Source organism: Schistocerca nitens, chromosome 1 (genome assembly GCF_023898315.1).
Source record: "Schistocerca nitens isolate TAMUIC-IGC-003100 chromosome 1, iqSchNite1.1, whole genome shotgun sequence".
Lineage (NCBI taxonomy): Eukaryota > Metazoa > Arthropoda > Insecta > Orthoptera > Acrididae > Schistocerca > Schistocerca nitens.
In genome coordinates this window covers 84,205,596-84,225,235 of record NC_064614.1, presented here as the reverse complement: position 1 = coordinate 84,225,235, position 19,640 = coordinate 84,205,596, and positions in this window count along the sequence as shown.

Genomic DNA, 19,640 nt, shown 5'->3' with positions numbered 1-19,640 from the left:
TGGCATGGTAGTTTCGAAAGCACTATGGTAGATATAAAGCTATTTCAGACTACGTGCATACCACCGTTGTCTCGTTTCGTGCTTTGTGTTTCATAAAAGCTTTGCATGTCCTTGTCGGTTTCTTAAGGCTTCTGATGAAAATGTTTTCGGAAATGGGCCACTATTGCGCTTGGAGTCGAAGAGGTGTTTCACCTAGAGATGGTTTTCCAAGCTTTTTGTATTTCGGCGGTCGGAAATTTTATAACATTACCTCTTCTTTGTATATTCGGTAATCAGCAATTTTTCTCTTTCTCTGGCTGCATATTGTTTTTAGGATAATGTACGTATTGAAAGAGCCCTGTCCGACACATAAAAAATTTTTTGGCCCTACTTCCGTTCCTACGATGTTTAATTTTGGCCTTCATTTGTTTCCATGAATCGGACTCGTCAGAGTACGGCAACGGGTTAAAGTGGAAAAAAATAACTGTCTGGAGTCATTCTGAGTATTTACTACCAAGAGAAAAAGACTTTTTGTCTTATCGATCCTGAAACTTTACGAATTAAAACATTTTGCTTGTTGCTCATTTTAAACAGTAGAAACAGAAGATAACTTCACGTTATTTTCCCGTTCCATGTTGTACATGTACTGTACAGTTTTGCAAGTGTTAATCGATGCTCAGTTGACACTTCCTGATGAAAGGGCATCGTTACTGAGGACGAAACGTCGTGAAGAAGATTATTTGCAAATGGATGGTTATATAGGATGATTCCATATGTGTCAGTCACGCCGCCAAATTAGATTTAGTCTTCAATCAATATTTTGTGGCATAATAGCAAGGCGTATCGCCCAGTAGTGAAAGATGGAAACTGTAGCTGCACACCACGAGAACTCCTGTGAGCTGAAGGAAATCGTGAGAACACTTCTCTTACTAATACCCACTACAGACAATGTACACAAATGAGCTACTGAATTTAGAGATACTTACAGCTGTATAAACGGCGCTTCTTCCACAATTCACTATTTATTCATTTGTTTATTTGGTTCCCACTATTTCAGTAAACGGCTCATAGCTTTTTGGAGGTCTTTGATTGAGACGATGAACGAAAGTATGAATAGAAAAAGGAAAATTACATCCGGTGGCCACAGACTTCCTTTTATGCCGTGTAATTTTACGTGCACCATTGGCACCATTATATTTTGTAAACACTAAATGGAGTAAAGATGGCGTCTATAATGTAATAAATAAGTACACAGAACTTATTATATATATATTGGAGCAAGTCTCAAAGCATTCGAGAGGTCTGTGGTTACGCAGATGAACAGAAATGTAAGAGTAAATGTCTACTGTGGTCACAGCTTCTCTTCTGTCAAGTCTACGTAACTGAAAACTTTGTTCATATTTCCTTTTCACATTTAAGGAGTCAAGATGATGTGTTAAAATATATATATTTTTTTGTCCTCAGTATTCTGACTGGTTTGATGCGGCCCGCCAAAAATTCCTCTCCTGTACTAACCTCTCCATCTCAAGGTAGCACTTGCAATCTAACATGCTCAATTATTTGCTGGATACATTCCAATTTCTGTGCTCCTCTACAGTTTTTGCCCTCTACAGCTCCCTCTAGTACCATGGAAGTCATTCCCTCATGTCTTAACAGATGTCCTATCACCCTGTCCCTTCTCCTTATCAGTGTTTCCCACATGCTCCTTTCCTCTCCGATTCTGCGCAGAAATTCCTCGTTCCTTACCTAATTTTCAACATTCGTGTCTAGCATCACATCTCAAATGCTTCGATTCTCTTCTGTTACGATTTTTTCCACAGTCCATGTTTCACTACCATACAATTCTGTTTTCCAGATGTACGTTCTCAGAAATTTCTTCCTCAAATTAAGGCCGATATTTGATATTAGTAGACTTCTCTTGGCCAGGAATGCCCTTTTTGCCATTGGTAGTCTGCTTTTGATGTCCTTCTTGCTCCGCCCGTCATTGTTTATTTTACTGCCTAGCTAGCAGAAGTCCTTAACTTCACCTACTTCGAGACCATCAGTCCTGATGTTCAGTTTCTCGCTGTTCTCATTTCTACTATTTCTCATTACCCTCGTCTTTCTTCGATTTTCTCTCAATCCATACTCTGTACTCATTAGACTAATCCTTGCGTTCAGCAGATCGTGTAATTCTTCTTCACTTTTACTCAAGATAGCAATGTCATCAGTGAATCGTGTCATTGATATCCTTTCACCTTGAACTTTAATTCCACTCCTGAAGCTTTTTTTTATTTCCATCAATGTTTCCTCGTTGTAAAGATTGAACAGTAGGAGTGAAAGGCTACATCCTTGTCTTACGCCCTTTTTAATACGAGCACTTCGTTCTTGATCGTCCACTCATTACTTCCTCTTGCCTGTTGTACACATCGTATTTGGGCCGTCTCTTCCTATAGCTTACCCCCACTTTTTTCAGAATTTCGAACATGTTGCACCATTTTACATTGTCGAACGATTTTTCCTGGTTCACAAATTGTATAAACGTGTCTTGATTTGTCTTTAGTCTTGCTTCCATTATTACCCACAACGTTAGAATTGCCTCTCCCGTGTCTTTACCTTTCCTAAAGCCAAAGTGGTCGTCATCTAGCGCATCCTTAATTTTATTTCCCATTCTTCTGTATATTATTCTTATAAGCAACTTGGATGCTTGAACCGTTAAGTTGTTGTGCGATAATTCTCGCACTTGTCAGCTCTTGCCATCCTTGGAAGTGTGTGGATGATGCTTTTCCGAAAGTCAGATGGTATGTCGCCAGACTCATACAATCTACACACCTACGTGATTAGTCGTTTTGTGCCACCTCCCCAAATGACTTTAGGAATTCTGATCGAATGTTATCCATCCCTTCTGCCTTATTTGAATTCCTCTAAAGCTCTTTTAAATTCTGATTCCAATACTGGATCCCCTATCTCTTCTAAATCGACCCCTGTTTCTTCTTCTATCACACCAGACAAATCTTTCCCCTCATATAGGCTTTCAATGTATTCTTTCCACCTATTCACTCTCTCCTCTGCATTGAAAAGTGGAATTCCCGTTGAACTCTTAATGTTACCACCCTTGCTTTTAAGGTCACCGAATGCTGTTTGGAATTTCCTGTATACTGAGTCCGTCCTTCCGACAATCATTTCTTTTTCAATGTCTTCACATTTTTCCTTGAGCCATTTTGTCTCAGCTTCCCTGTACTTCCTATTTATTTCATTCCTCAGATACTTGTATTTCTGTATTCGTGAGTTTTGCCGAAACATTTTTGTACTTAATCCTTTCATCGATCAATTGAAGTATTTCTTCGTTACCCATGGTTTCTTCCTAGTAACCTTCGTTGTACCAGTACTGGCTCGTCATACGTTTAAACTACGAAGAAGCGTCATAAAATGCACAATTCACTAGAGAATGGAAAATTCATTCTGATCACTGCGGATGAACTACTCTGTCAAAACATCATCGTGTAATGAAGTCTTCTTCTGCTGTTTAACCAATTAACGAGATGAAAGACAAATATTGTATCTTGTTTGTTGACTCCACGTAATATAACTAATGGTTCGCCCGCTGAACTTGTGAAGCCGTTTGACGCACCAAAAAAATAAAGAAAGACATCAAATGTTTCACAGCTTTTCATCGACCGTTGTGAAATCCTGTGGACCGACTACTGATTCGTTCCTTTAACCGACATGTTTACAGGGGCTCAAAAGTGAACTTGCTGCTTCAGTGAGTTGTGTATATCTCGTTATCTTCGCTCTCGACACTCTATCGACAAGTGCTAACTTTTCTCGTTTGTTTCACTTGTAGCAATGACTGAATATGATATCATCTTATGCATGGTGCCTTCCAATACGACATTTTGTAAATTCAACATTCACTTCTAGTACTAATAGGTTTGCTACAGCATGAGTGTCGCTTTCACAACCACAGTTATAAGAATGTAAGCTAAAAAGAGGCTGATGTTTCCTTTTTGGAATAGAAATGCATACATACGAGTTCTGCTCAAAAATCAACTTTTTAATTTCGTGATCTTTATGCACCCGAATTTCACTTTTACTTTTTTTTTTTTATTGGTACACGTGTTCCTGATGTATGTTTGCGTTTTCTGCTGTTTTGGATACATAGTTTATTGTTGACACTCTAAAGGATTGTACGTGTTTCCGAGTTATCGGAGAATTTTTACTTGCGAAAAAGATCTAGCAAAGAATTTGCATTAAATTTGCCTTGAAGAATGGAATAAAGAGCAACACCGCATTCGAAATTTTGACTATGGTTCTGGAAAATCGCCGAATCTCCATCAGAAAAATTACTGAAGATGTCGGTACATCCTTTGGTTCATACTAAGCAATTTTTTCTGGTGTTTTGGGAAAGAAATATGTAGGAGCAAAGTTTGTTGAGAAACTGTCGAATTTCGACCAAAAACAACGTCGCGTAGACATCGCTCAGGAACTGCTGAATGAAGCGATCCAGAACAATGAAATATGGTTTTTGTTTATGTACTAGCCGACTGTAATGCGCATGAAGCTCGATGGTTGTATGAGGAACGGTACCCAGCAAGACGCCACCCACACCCGCAAACGTTTACAGGAATTCACCTGCGACTTGGCGAAACAGGTTCGTTAACGGGATATCATGGTGATGCTGGAAGACCTCGAACACGACGGGATGCTCCATTTGAAGAGACTTTTCTCGAGCGCTTCTATGAATGGCCTGCTACAAGTACTCGAGTAATTGGACATGACATGGGAGTCACTTATCGGTTAGTCTGGGAGGTTTTCAGGGATGACGGCCAGCCATATCTCGAGAGTCAGAAGTGCGATGAGAGGACAGGAGGCAGACGTTAACATGCGGGTGCTGTGGTAGTGGTAGGTGTGCCTACAACGCGAAAGATTGTGGGATGGAATCCTAGCAAAGTCGCTTCAATTTATAATGCTTTTTTTAACGTGGCATTCACATCACAATGATGGCGAGATATGGATTTCAGTCTGCCAATTTCTGCTTCCTTCCGACGAACAATCACGACCTGCAGTCTTACTTCTCCTCAGGTTCTTCGAACAATAGCCAGTGAGTTACTCAACACTATCGTAATAAATATGACCATTAACGAAAAGCTAAACACATCACCATCTGGCTGTGACGTGTGACTTAATATTTGAAATAAGCAAATATTTTTAACCAATAGTTTCCCTGCAATCGTTTGAGAACAACTGCGTATGGAAGAAAATGTAAAATCCAAAATATGTGGTGTTTTATTTTTTATGGTACAAGTAAAATGTTTTCCGAAAAACTACAATAGCAACTTTGCTTCGTTTACACAACTTTTTTCAGCAGCGCACCAGATGACTCAGCTTTCAGCTTTCTATCTTTCTTGAATCATACCTTGATGTAGACACGATTGTTCGTGGCACGGCGAAGAAGTCTATCATGAAGTGTCCACGACAAAGAACTGCGGCAATGAGTCGCAGCACACTGCTTACTATGTCTCACAAGATGAGTGTTGTAATATGAGCTAAACTTGTACATTATGTGTGTTGTTTCTTATCTTTTCTTTTATTTCTGCCGCCTTAGCCAGCCTCCCATACATAATGAATCACTCACACAAGTGTATACTCATTGGTTATAGACGTATTACTTACATTACGATAGGCTCCCATGATTGACGTGAGATGTCACCCTAAACGCCACTTCAGCATGAAACACACAACATTCATGCCACCAGATAATTTTCTCTCTATGCGCCGTCTATATCCAGTTGGTTATGACAGTAACGATGTTCAGTTACTTAACATTGTTCTCTGAAACTTATTAATAACCCTACACTGTGGCCGGCAAACAAAATACGCTACACCACAGAAGTAGGCTGGCTGTAGGTACTTAATGTTACCGTGTGAAGCAGGGACAAGTCGCTAAGTACATGTGATTCATTGATATACGAGGGGATCTAAAGAAATAAGTTACACTTTATTATGGCGTGTCAGTTCACATTTATTGAATTCTGTACTACGCTTCAAAGTAGCACAGATACACGAGACTTTTTTTAAAACATCGTCACAAAGTGTGTAGAAAAATGACTGAAATGTTCTACCAGTAGTTCAATTTCTAGAATATACAGTCATCAGCCAGAAGATTATGGCCACCGACCTACTATTGACATAAACCCGTCCTTGCGATAGCGGCGTCACCTGGCGGGGAATGACTGCCAGTCAGACACACGTACTGTGGATGTAATATCAATGCGGCACGAGCATTTCAGAAACTGCACCACTCACCTGCTGTTCAAGGAATGCTGTGGCGATACCGATGTTAAACCACGTCCAAACGCCGTGGTGTTGCGCGGCCACCCGTCATTGCACATATCGGACGTCGTAGGCTGAACAGATTGGTAAAACTGGACAGGCGGCGAACTGTGGCGGAACTTTAATGCTGGGCAGAGTAAAAGTATGTCTGAACACAGTGCATCTATCACTCCCAACCATTGGCCTCTGCAGCCGACAATCCATGCACATGTGAATGTTAACATCACGCCACGGGCACGTGACCCTCACCACTGGACGCTGGCGCAGTGCTAGAGTGTTGCATGATCTGATAAATCCCGATACCTTCTTCATCATGCCAACGGTAGGGCGCGAATCCGGCGTCTTCTAGGAGAAGAGCTCCTTGACACCTACACTGCGGGACAGAGACAAACTGGCGGTGGTTTCGTTATGCTCTGGGGAGCATTCACGTGGGAATCTGTGGTCGAATGGTGCTCGTGGAAGGCACCATAACGGCAAAGGAGCACCGTACACTGTTTGCAGACCACGTACACCACTTCACGACGATCATGTTTTCCGACGGCAGTGGCATTTCTCAACAAGATAATGCACCATGTCACAAGGCCAGGAGTGTGATGGAGTGGTTCGACGAACATAGTGGCGAGTTCCAGTTGTTGCGCTGACGTCACAACTTGCCCGATCTGAACCCGACGGACACGTCTGGAATGTGATTGAACGTGGTGTCAGAACTCATCGCCCCCTCCCCGGAATTTACGGGAATTAGGTGACTTGTGAATACAGATGTGGTGCCACACCCTCCAGCGACCTACGAAGGCCTCATTTCTTCCATGCTACAACGAGTCGACACTGTTATCCGTGGCCAAGGTGGGCATACCGAGTATTAGGCAGGTGGTCATTACGTTCTGGCTGACCGGTGTAGAAATTCCCTCCTTACCTATGGAGCCATTCGAGAGCCGCTGTGTCAACGTCCTTATCTGTAGAAAATCCCGCAGGTGATTTCCAGTTTACCGAACAGATGGAAATTACTTGGTGCAAGACCTGGACTTCCCGATCAGTGGCATACACGTCTGTGCGTCGTTCTTCAAATTGCTGCTGGCCGGGGTGGCCGAGCGGTTCTAGGCGCTACAGTCTGGAACCGCGCGACCGCTACGGTCGCAGGTTCGCATCCTGCCTCGGGCATGGATGTGTGTGATGTCCTTAAGTTAGCTAGGTTTAAGTAGTTCTAAGTTCTAGGGGACTGATGACCGCGGGAGAAGTTAAGTCCCATAGTGCTCAGAGCCATTTTTTTTTTTCTTTCAAATTGCTGGGGCAAGTTCACTGCCGCTGCACGCGACACTGCATTTGGTCCGTATACCGCTAGAATTTCACGGCGAATCTGTGTGCAATATAGACGTTTTACTCACAAGAATCGTACTGTCCTGGTTGCTTCAACTACGGAGTGCGCATTCAGATGCTGCGACATTTCACTTGCAAACTGAGATGCACCTATTATCCTTTCTGCAGTAAACTCAGAACATACACTCTTTTCTGTCAAAATACGACCGATGTTGTGCAATGGTCTTAGCGTGTTACGACATACCTGGCCTGAAAGTAACTGTTTATTATTTTTTTTACTAAACACTGAAGTACAGAATTTTCCCTGACAAAGACAACTCAAAATTAACCTATTCATTTACTACCCACAATATACAAGCCCAATTCAATCTGACTGCTATACATTGACAGCATGACTTCCAGTAATTAAATCCGGCCCCGGTGGCCGAACGGTTCTAGGCGCTTCAGTCCGGAACCGCGCGACTACTACGGTCGCAGGTTCGAATCTTGCCTCGGGCATGGATGTGTGTGATGTCCTTAGGTTAGTTAGGTTTAAGTAGTTCTAAGTTCTAGGGGACTGATGACCACAGACGTTAAGTTCCATAGTGCTCAGAGCCATTTGAATCATCTGAGCCAGTAATTAACACAAAAGTATGGCCCTGAATTGCAAGATATCCTAATAATAATAGAAATCCAAAAAATATAAAATTAAAGAAATATGAAACTACCTCCAATTCTGCAAATTGCCTAAACTTATTTCAATCACGAAGCCCTATAGTGCAGACCCCATTCTTTTTCATAAGTCACTTACTTCACAGAAAATCTTCGTAACGCGAACTACAGCAATTACAGCAAGCAACAACAACGGCAAGGTAAATAAAAAGATTCTAACTACTAGGGTGCATATGGTTAGCAAAAATAAATATTTTGTTGAAGAGCAAACAATGTATTTAGAAAATTTTACCTAATTCATGTGATGTCCAGTTCCAAAAATTATATAGTTGTCAATAATTCCACTACCCAAACATTATCAACCATACATCCATCCTTATACACTTCCTTACCTATTTTCTTATAAACACATAATTTCATCTCACTTTACAATACATGTCCTACCAACACAGTCTCCGCTCAGAATATCATGTCCGTACACCTTTCTATCCACTAGCTAACTGCAAGTCCGTCCAACCACACAATCTCTTGCCGAAGGCGCAGAGCGCTGTCAGCGGTATTAACACCGTCTATAGCACTGCCAACATACAAACGGAACGGGCTACTTACAATCCTACGTATTTTATACGAATTAATAATCTGGAAAGGGCACAGCTTGAATTTTTATACAGGGTGAATCACATAAAAGTTGCAACTAAAATATTGCGGAAATGGAAAGCTCTATTGACGTGCAGTTTTTACAGAATTGTTGGGTAATCAGGAGCTTCTGTTGTTAGCCAATAAACAGATTGTTCTAATGGTTCGAGTGGCTCTGAGCACAATGGGACTTAACATCTGAGGTCATCAGTCCCCTAGAACTACTCAAACCTAGTTAACTTAAGGACATCACACACATCCGTGCCCGAGGCAGGATTCGAACCTGCGGTCGCAGGGTTCCAGGCTGAAGCACCTAGAACCGCTCGGCCACACCGGTCGGCAAACAGATTGTAATAATACTTAGAAACATACACTTTTTTAAAGGGAAAATGCCTGTTGACATTAATATACGAAAGATAGACTAAATTATAACATTATATATGTTTGTTCTAGAATTCAAGTGCGAGATGTTGACGAGAGATATCGTATTTTGAAAAGTTTCAAATGTTCAAATGTGTGTGAAATCTTACGGGACTTAATTGCTAAGGTCATCAGTCCCTAAGCTTACACACTACTTAACCTAAATTGAGGCACTGAGAGCACAAGCGGACTAACCCACACTTTTTGTGAATTTGAGGTATTGACATGTTGTGATAACAGTATACGAGTATTATGCAATGCATGTTGATCTGTTTGTTTATCTGAAGGTTTGTCTAATGTAGCAACGTAAACATTGCTGTTGCACTCAACCGCCGATAGATACCGTTGAGAGCAGGAGTGGACTATGCGTCATAGTCCATTTGTGCTCTATGCTCTCCGTCCACTGCCATTGCGCGTGACGCCGGCGAACGAAAGACTTGTGTATTTAGTGTGGAACAACGTATTGGACCAGTGACCACGTGGACGTGTATTTCAGTTGATCAGCATGGCAGCCCCTGCGAAAAGCGTGGAGGAGCAATTGGAAGGTTAGTTTTTATTGTGTTCCATTCCTTTTTTGCGGATAACATTGTCGATTGTACACTAACGCGTTCATATGCAAACACGTCTAGATGTACCGTATCTCGAATGGTGACTTTGTTCAGAAAATGCAGGTTGTTTTCCATACGAAAACAGAATGACATACAAACAATACTTTATGTATTGCTATTTTGTGTAATCAAGTAACGATCACTTGTAATGTTATGTGTACAACAATGTTTTACCGCCCGCCGAGTTGTGTTGAGCAATTGCTTCGCCTGTGGATACCAATGCACACGTTGACCATTACTGTAGTGTAGTTAATATTACATTGAGGGATGGATATTGTTATTACAGAGATGTTTGCGTCCGATGGGGAAGTGCCGGGAGACGCGAGAGCGAGCACGGCTGCAGCGACAACTGTTCCAGAGGACGTGCCAGAGACGAACGACGATGCCGTGGTACGGAGCCGAGGAAAGAAGCGCCTTAGAAACGAAGATAAATGGCTTCGTAACGTTAGGAAAGAACGGAGAGCTCTAGGTCAAGAGTATGTAACCTTGTACCTCGAAAGGAATTGCGGAAAATCAGCGAGTGTACGTGCCGGTATGAGTGCCACAAACACATCAACGAAGAACAGCAGGCACAAGTGTTCTATGAGTTTTATAATTTAGGCAGCCACGATCTGCAGTCGGCTTTCCTGTTTACCATGATTAAAGTCGTTGATAAAGCACGGTCTTACGTAGGTCAGCAACATTCACGTAGGGAGAAGACGAGATTGTATTACTTGCTCAATTCAAATGGGTCTGAAACGAGGGTGTGCAAAAGATTCTTTCAGAATACTTTAGCCGTATCTGCTGGAAGAATCGATAGGGTACTCAAGAATAAAGGGGAAAAAGCCACCCCTCCTCGTGATGGTAGAGGTAAAGGTGAACCTGGTAATAAAACACCTCGCCACAAAGTTGATGTAGTAAAACGTTTCATAGAAAAATTCCCGGCGTATGAAAGCCATTATGCGTATCATAAAAATAACGGTAGAAAGTATTTAGGACCAGATTTAAATTTATCAGTCATGTATTCACTGTACTGTGCAGAGGAGCAAATACCCGTTTCTCATTTTATTTTCCGCAAAATTTTTTACGAAAACTTCAATTTGTCATTTCATCCACCAGTGTCCGACTCTTGTCGAACATGTGATGCTTTGCAGGTAAAAATAACAGCTGCCGATAATGATAAGGAGAGGACGGAGTTAATTGCAGAACGTGAATTCCATCAGCAAAAAGCTGCGTATGCACGGGCAGGTTTACATAGTGATACATTGCTTAGCAAATCAGATGGTAACGTTACAGTGATAACATTTGATTTGATGAAAACTTTGCCTACACCGATCATCTCAACTGGAGTTTGCTATTACAAACGTCAGTTGTGGACATATTGCTTTGGCATCCACAATATGCACAATGATGATGTATACATGTTTCTGTGGCATGAATCCATTGCGTCGAGAGGGCCACAAGAAATTGGTTCTTGTTTGCTGTACTTCATACGCAATTTTGTCAGGACTGAAAAACTAATTATGTACTCTGATCAGTGCGGAGGCCAGAATAGAAACATAAAGGTTGCTGTACTGTGCCAATACATTGTCAACAGCTCAGAGTTCTCTGTGAAGGAAATAGACCATAAATTTTTAGTTAGCGGACACTCGTACCTGCCCTGTGATCAGGATTTTGGCTTAGTTCAGAAACGAAAAAGGTATTTTCCTAATATTTACCGTCCTAAACACTGGAATGATGTGGTAGTGAGTGCCAGAAAAAGGAATCCATTCAAGGTAATTAATATGAATGCGGAATGTTTCTTTTCAACAAAACAACTCGAAAGAAACATCACGAATCGAAAAATGTCTTCTGGCAATTGTAAAGTACAATGGTTGAACATACAGTGGCTGCGGTATGAAGCAACCAACAGATTCAAAATATTGTATAAATACTCGAACCAAAACCAAGAGCCATTTCAGGAAATTGATGTGGCCAAACGAACATCCACATGCATCAGCAATCTCGAACTGCTTTATCCTAATGGAAATGTAATTACAGAGGCAAAAAAGAAGGATCTGCTAAGTTTGCATCCGTATGTACCTCCACTTCATCATGATTTCTACAAAACTTTACAAACGTCATCAAATGCTGTAGAAACATTGCCTGTGGATGATTTTGAAATGTAACACAATGCGTAACATTACAGAAACCAATGTAAAATGTTACATGTAATGTGTACAATGTATACTAGTAATGAATACTATTGTCACATGCATCAGCGTACTAACGGACCTGTCATTGAGAATGTTCAACTACTTGGAGCGAAAATGGACTAAGCCACAACAAAACTGCTAATATTCTACTATATAGTACTTTTGTAATTTATCTATGTCAAAATATTGTTCAATAAAACCACAGTTACATCATATGCATGTTACAAGGCTGCAATGTATCACAAACATACATTATTTTGTGGGCCCGTATTATGAGACCTGTTTCCTCCATATTGACTTCTCCGGGGTTAGTCCGCTTGTGCTCTCAGTGCCTCAATTATCCTAAGGACAAACACACACACACACACACACACACACACACACACACACACACACACACACACACACACACCCATGCCCGAGGGAGGACTCGAACCTCCGCCGGGACCAGCCGCACAGTCCATGACTGTAGCCCCCCAGACCGCTCGGCTAATCCCGCGCGGTTTTGAAAAGTTTCCACATCGACCCTTGTTTGTACCATTCAACCCCCGTAGTTGCTAGATGTGATGTTGTTAGGTTTGCTTACAGTATGCTTGTGTGTTCCTTTGAATGCAATGCGACTTGCTAGTCAGTTAGTGTGTGACTGTCCAGGCAGTAGGTTGTGAGTGGATGATGGGATTCATCAGTGCTGGAAAAGTCGACATGCTCGTTGTGTATGGAGTGTGAAGGAAGAATGCAGTTCGTTCTTGTAAGGTTTATGCGGCAAAATATCCCAATAGACGTCAACCATCTATGCAGTTATCTATGAACCTCTTCAACCATTTGCGTGAAAATGGTAGTGTAATACATAAATGACGTAACAAAAGGAGACAGGTGACGACAGAAGAGGGTGAAATATATGTTATAGCTACTGTTGGAGTTGATCCGCACGTCAGCTTCCCCGCTATCCCACGAGGAAGTGTCATGAGTTAGGCAAGTATCTTACACTTTCTCCATCAACATGTGTTCCATCCCTATCACATTGTAAGTAGGCTGTTTAGGTTCTTATATTGGTAACGCCACGTAGCGCTCTGTATGAAAATCACTGGATGTGCTGTGTGCAGTCTGTGGCTGGTTTGCGTTGTTGTCTGCCATTGTAGTGTTGGGCAGCTGGATGTTACTAGCGCGTAGCGTTGCGCAGTTGGAGGTGAGCCGCCAGCAGTGGTGGATGTGGGGAGTGAGATGGCGGAGTTTCGAGAGCGGATGATCTGGACAGAGACAGTAAATCTGTAATACTGGATATCATGAACTGCTATATATATTATGACTTTTGAACACTATTAAGGTAAATACATTGTTTGTTCTCTATCAAAATCTTTCATTTGCTAACTATGTCTGTCAGTAGTTAGTGCCTTCAGTAGTTAGAATCTTTTATTTAGCTGGCAGTAGTGGCGCTCGCTGTATTGCAGTAGTTCGAGTAACGAAGATTTTTGTGAGGTAAGTGATTTCTGAAAGGTATAGGTTAATGTTAGTCAGGGCCATTCTTTTGTAGGGATTATTGAAAGTCACATTGCATTGCGCTAAAAAATATTGTGTGTCAGTTTAAGCACAGTCATGTATAATTTTTCTAAGGGGACGTTTCAACATCTCTTCCGTTAAGAGCTGCATGGAAACGATTGTGAGAATCGTGTCAACTTCTGTGAAGGGGTATAACACAGTATACTCCAGATATGTCATATATCCTGTTTAGTGATGAAGCCACACTTGCTAATCAAGGCGAGGTAAACCGCAGAAATATGCACTGTTGGTCTGTTGACAATCCTAGTAGGCTTTGTCAGGTGGAACGTCAACATCCATGGAGTGCAAACGCGTGGTGTGTGATAGTGAAACATCCGCTCATAGGCCCGTTTTTCATACACGGAATACTGAACGCACAAAAATATCGCAGCCTCCTAGCAGATCATCTTCCATGGATGCTAGAAGACCTTCCTCCGCAGAGTAGGGCGAACCTGTGGCACCAACGTGATGGATGTCCAGTCCATCGTGCACGAAGTACTACAGTATGTTGAGCCGTGCGCGGCTCATGTTCGTGCCGTTATTGCTTGACATCTTGTCTTGGCGGTACTCCCGTCTCATTTCTTATTCGATTTACTGGCGTCACTAAGTTGCTGGCTTGCCTGCCCATGAGTGGCAGCAGCAGCGTACTATCTTTGGAGCGACTGCAAATTTTCCCTGGGCCGCTCAGGCTAGAAGCAACGTATGATGTGTTGGAGTCGGCGAAATCTTGCAGCCGTCTTCCTATATTGTGATTAATTATTAAATTAACTATTACTTGCCAGTGAAGTAAGGAGTAATCCATCTAACTACAGACCTATATCATTGACATCGGTTTGCAGTAGGGTTTTGGAGCATATACTGTATTCAAACATTATGAATCACCTCGAAGGGAACGATCTATTGATACGTTATCAGCATGGTTTCAGAAAACATCGTTCTTGTGCAACGCAGCTAGCTCTTTATTCGCACGAAGTAATGGCCGCTATCGACATGGGATCTCAAGTTGATTCAGTATTTCTAGATTTCCGGAAAGCTTTTGACACCGTTCCTCACAAGCGACTTCTAATCAAGGTGCGGGCCTATGGGGTATCGTCTCAGTTGTGCGACTGGATTCGTGATTTCCTGTCAGGAAGGCCGCAGTTCGTAGTAATAGACGGCAAATCATCGAGTAAAACTGAAGTGATGTCAGGTGTTCACCAGGGAAACGTCCTGGGACCTCTGCTGTTCCTGATCTATATAAATGACCTGGGTGACTATCTGAGCAGTTCTCTTAGGTTGTTCGCAGATGATGCTGTAATTTACCGTCTAGTAAGGTCATCCGAAGACCAGTATCAGTTGCAAAGTGATTTAGAAAAGATTGCTGTATGGTGTGGCAGGTGGCAGTTGACGCTAAATAACGAAAAGTGTGAGGTGATCCACATGAGTTCCAAAAGAAATCCGTTGGAATTCGATTACTCGATAAATGGTACAATTCTCAAGGCTGTCAATTCAACTAAGTACCTGGGTGTTAAAATTACGAACAACTTCAGTTGGAAAGACCACATAGATAATATAGTGGGGAAGGCGAGCCAAAGGTTGCGTTTCATTGGCAGGACACTTAGAAGATGCAACAAGTCCACTACAGAGAGAGCTTACACTACACTCGTTCGTCCTCTGTTAGAATATTGCTGCGCAGTGTGGGATCCTTACCAGGTGGGATTGACGGAGGACATCGAAAGGGTGCAAAAAAGGGCAGCTCGTTTTGTATTATCACGTAGTAGGGGAGGGAGTGTGGCAGATATGATACGCGAATTGGGATGGAAGTCATTACAGCAAAGACGTTTTTCGTCGCGGCGAGATCTATTTACGAAATTTCAGTCACCAACTTTCCGAATGCGAAAATATTTTGTTGAGCTCAACCTACATAGGTAGGAATGATCATCAAAATAAAATAAGAGAAATCAGAGCTCGAACAGAAAGGTTTAGGTGTTCGTTTTTCCCGCGCGCTGTTCGGGAATGGAATGGTAGAGAGATAGTATGATTGTGGTTCGACGAACCCTCTGCCAAGCACTTAAATGTGAATTGCAGAGTAGTCATGTAGATGTAGATGTAGAAGAGCACCAGCAGTATTTTCTGCCCTGTGGCCGTTAACGCCCCAGTTACCTTCCCTGGTCGTTGGCGTAGTTTTCCGGCAGTGTGCCTTTCCTCGCCGTGTTAGCTGTCCGTCACGGCGTGTAGTTCGACAGCCTTTGTTTGGTTCGTATTTCCTTAGAGTGTTTACTGTTCCCCTGGCTGTTTTTAAACGCCAATTTCTGAAGACATAGTGCTGTTCGTATCCTTGTCCTCGGCCGATATTTTCCGTCGTTGGTCGTTGGTCGGACGGAAGGGAATTGGTTAAATTGTTGGTCGGTCCTTGGGCCGTCCCTAGTTTTGGTTGCCATCCGATTATTTAACTTCAACTCTTGGCTACCTGTCTCATTTCACCTTACGTTTGAGCTACCTTTCCAGGCCGACCCTTGGAACACTTCTGAGCACCACTTGTTCTGTTTATTTTAAATTGTGGTTTTCATTTTAGTTTGAAGTATTGTACAAGGCCTTTGGCCGTGTATTAATTCAGTTCTTTTTAAATGTTACATAAAGGGCCTCAGCCGTGGCAAATTAAAATTTTAAGATTTATTTTATTTTAAAAAGAAAAAAAAAGTTTTTCCTTAAAATTGGTTCTACCTGAAATTGTTTGTAATCCAGGCACTAAGCCGTTAATTGTTCAATGTGTTATGTGTGGCCTTCAACTGGGGATTCATGTGAACCCCTTTTGTTAAGGCCTTTAGCCGTGTGTATTCTATAAAAGAAAATTTTTTATAAGAAGGAAGGGGTTTATTTTAAATTGTTTGTCTGACTTGTTGTTCAGGCCTTCAGCCGTTGTTTCAAATTTGTTTGTGGCCTTCAGCCTTGCAATAAGTTAATATTTCTTTAATTAGGCTTTTGGCCGTTCTAAGTTTAAAAAGAAATTTCTTGGTTGGAAAAATTAATGTGCTTTAATTGTAGTTGTCCTTAAGATGTGTAGTGCCGGCCTTCAGCGGCTAATTCTTTTCAATTGCATGTTTTTTTTTAAAAAAAAGAAAAAATTATCTTCGATTTTTAATTGCTTTTGATTTCTAAGCCAGGCTTTCAGCCTTCTAGTTTTTGGTGTGGTTTTGGGCCTTCAGGCCAGAAAGCATCTCAATTTCTTTAGCTAGACCTTCAGTTTTATTGTTTGATTGTGATCTTTTAAAGCAATGTGTAAATGAGTGGTTCTTAGAAAAATAAAGTTGTGCGTTTGACCGTGCAACTCACAGTAACTGTTTACGGCCCCATCCGCAATCATAACCCTATCCTGCGCGCTCTCTGAGTGCCTAGCAACCAGGTCTCATATGTCTTCACGAATTTCTTCCAAATCGTTGGAATGGACGAAGTGTACCTGTACCTCGGCCGGCCCTTTCTCAGGATTTGACGCCTGTAGATCTTTTTCTATGGGGAAAGCGGAAAGACGCTGTTTACAACGAGATACCAACTACACCCAACGATATGCAATGACGTATTACTTCAGCCTGCTCTATCTCCCCTGAAATGCTAGCACGTGCGCAGCAGTCGTTCCATAACAGACCGGAAGCGCGTATACCCACTGCTGGTCGTCGTTTTGAACACAACTATGATGATCACCTGTCCTGTTACTGGTCAGATTACACATAACTAATGTGTGCGCTTGTGGTGTTCTTTACTGTGTGCTACCACAGATATTGCACAAGTGTCGGTGTGGCACCTTTCAAAATAGGATATCTCGTAAAGGACTCGCACTAGAGGCAACAAACACCATTGACATTCCGATTTACCTTTCGTTTAGTTTGTTAATGTCAACAGACATCGTTAAATTTACAAAAATGTGCGTTTGCAGAAAAAAATACACTTTCTAAGTATTATTACAATCTGTTTATTGACTAGCTCCTGACTAGCAACCCGTTGTGTGAAAATCGCGCCGCACGGGATTAGTCGAGCGGTCTGAGGCGCAGCAGTCATGGACTGTGCGGCTGGTCCCGGCAGAGGTTGGAGTCCTCCCTCAGGTATGGGTGTGTATGTTCGTCCTTTGGATAATTTAGGTTAAGTAGTGTGTAAGCTTGCGGACTGATAACCTAAGCGGTTAAGTCCCATAAGATTTCACACACATTTGAACATTTTTTGAAACTTGCACATAAATAGCACTTTCAAAATCCGCAATATTGCCGTTGCACGGTTTAGGTGATTCACCTTGTATATAGGTGATTCACCTTGTATGACAAAGCTGTCTTCTGAAGATGATGACAAAGTGCTGAAACGGTTAACGTGAACCTTTTTGTTATTAGGCCATCTCGACGTAAAAAATTATTATTTAATTTCTTAATACCTATTACCAGTAATTGCTAATGCATACCCTCATCGGTCGTGATTCAAAGGCCCACACACAAAGTTGGTTAATGATCATCAATCACTGAATTCACAGCGGAGCATCTTTGATATTGGTGTGGAATAGTTCGTACCACTCGAGAACCCGGACTATCAGCTAGGAATGAGATCTGGCTGTTTATCAGAGTGATCACGCGTGGACTCGATCCCCCTGCACGTACACACACACACACACACACACACACACACACACACACACACACACACACACACACACGAACGTTCCCTCGCTCTCGAATGTCGGCGCTCTCAACAGACGCACGGCGACTGCGTAATTAGCATCGATTATACGAGGGCGCGATATTTAAACGGACGCTGTGCGTCCATCAATTTAATGTCCGCATCTAACAGTGCTTGATCCCTCGCTCGTGCAACCCCTTCCGCCATTCCCGTATAATACAATGACAAAGAGTTATGCGCGCGTTATTATTAAACGGGAACCACTCGATGTGCCGCCGCATGAATATACAGGAGCAGCCGGTGCACTGTCAAACGTCAGCAGAGCGGGGCGAGAATTCTCGCAAACGGCCCCATAACGCACAGTGGTAATCCACGCCACGGTACTCGAACACGGGTCCTCTGCTGGCTGCGCTCACGCACTACTCACTGCTGCGTCCAGGTCAGTCACCTCAGAGCCCACACACGGTGAGGGGCGATTTAGTTATACAGAAGTTATACAAAGTAGCATTTAATTGTGAAGACAGCAAGTAACTAGAAATGCTTAATACGCACTGAATGCCGTATATTATCATATTTTATTCCCGCCTAACACTATTAGTTCCCGGCTTTCCCTCAAGGTATCATGCATTGAACGATTTATTCCAATAGTCATCGTTAAGCAGTACAACGGTACAGAGCGTGTGGAGTGTTGTTTGTATTTTCGTGAATCCAAATCTGCTACAGACAATTCACGACTAAATGTCACAGGCCACCCACCTCAAAGATAAACTGTTATTAAGTGATACAATACTTTCACCGATTATGGCTGTGTATCAGGGCGGTTCAAGATTGACCAGCAGTAACTGGCATATTGTAGCCGGACATGCGTTACGTAACTTTTCGATTAGAACAGGATATGGGCACAGAATCTACACTACTGGCCACTAAAATTGCTACACTACGAAGATGACGTGGTACAGACGCTAAATTTAACCGACAGGAAGAAGATGCTGTGATACGCAAATGATTAGCTTTTCAGAGCATTCACACAAGGTTGGCGCCGGTGGCGACACCTACAACGTTCTGACATCAGGAAAGTTTCCACCCGATTTCTCATACACAAACAGCAGTTGACCGGCGTTGCCTGGTGAAACGTTGTTGTGATGCCTCGTGTAAGGAGGAGAAATGGGTACCATCAAGTTTCCGACTTTGATAAAGGTCGGATTCTAGCCTACCGCGATTGCGGTTTATCGTATCGCGACATTGCTGCTCGCGTTGGTCGAGATCCTATGACCGTTAGCAGAATATGGAATCGGTGGTTTCAGGAGGGTGATATGGAACGCCGTGCTGGATCCCAACAGCCTCATATCGCTAGCAGTCGAAATGACAGGCATCT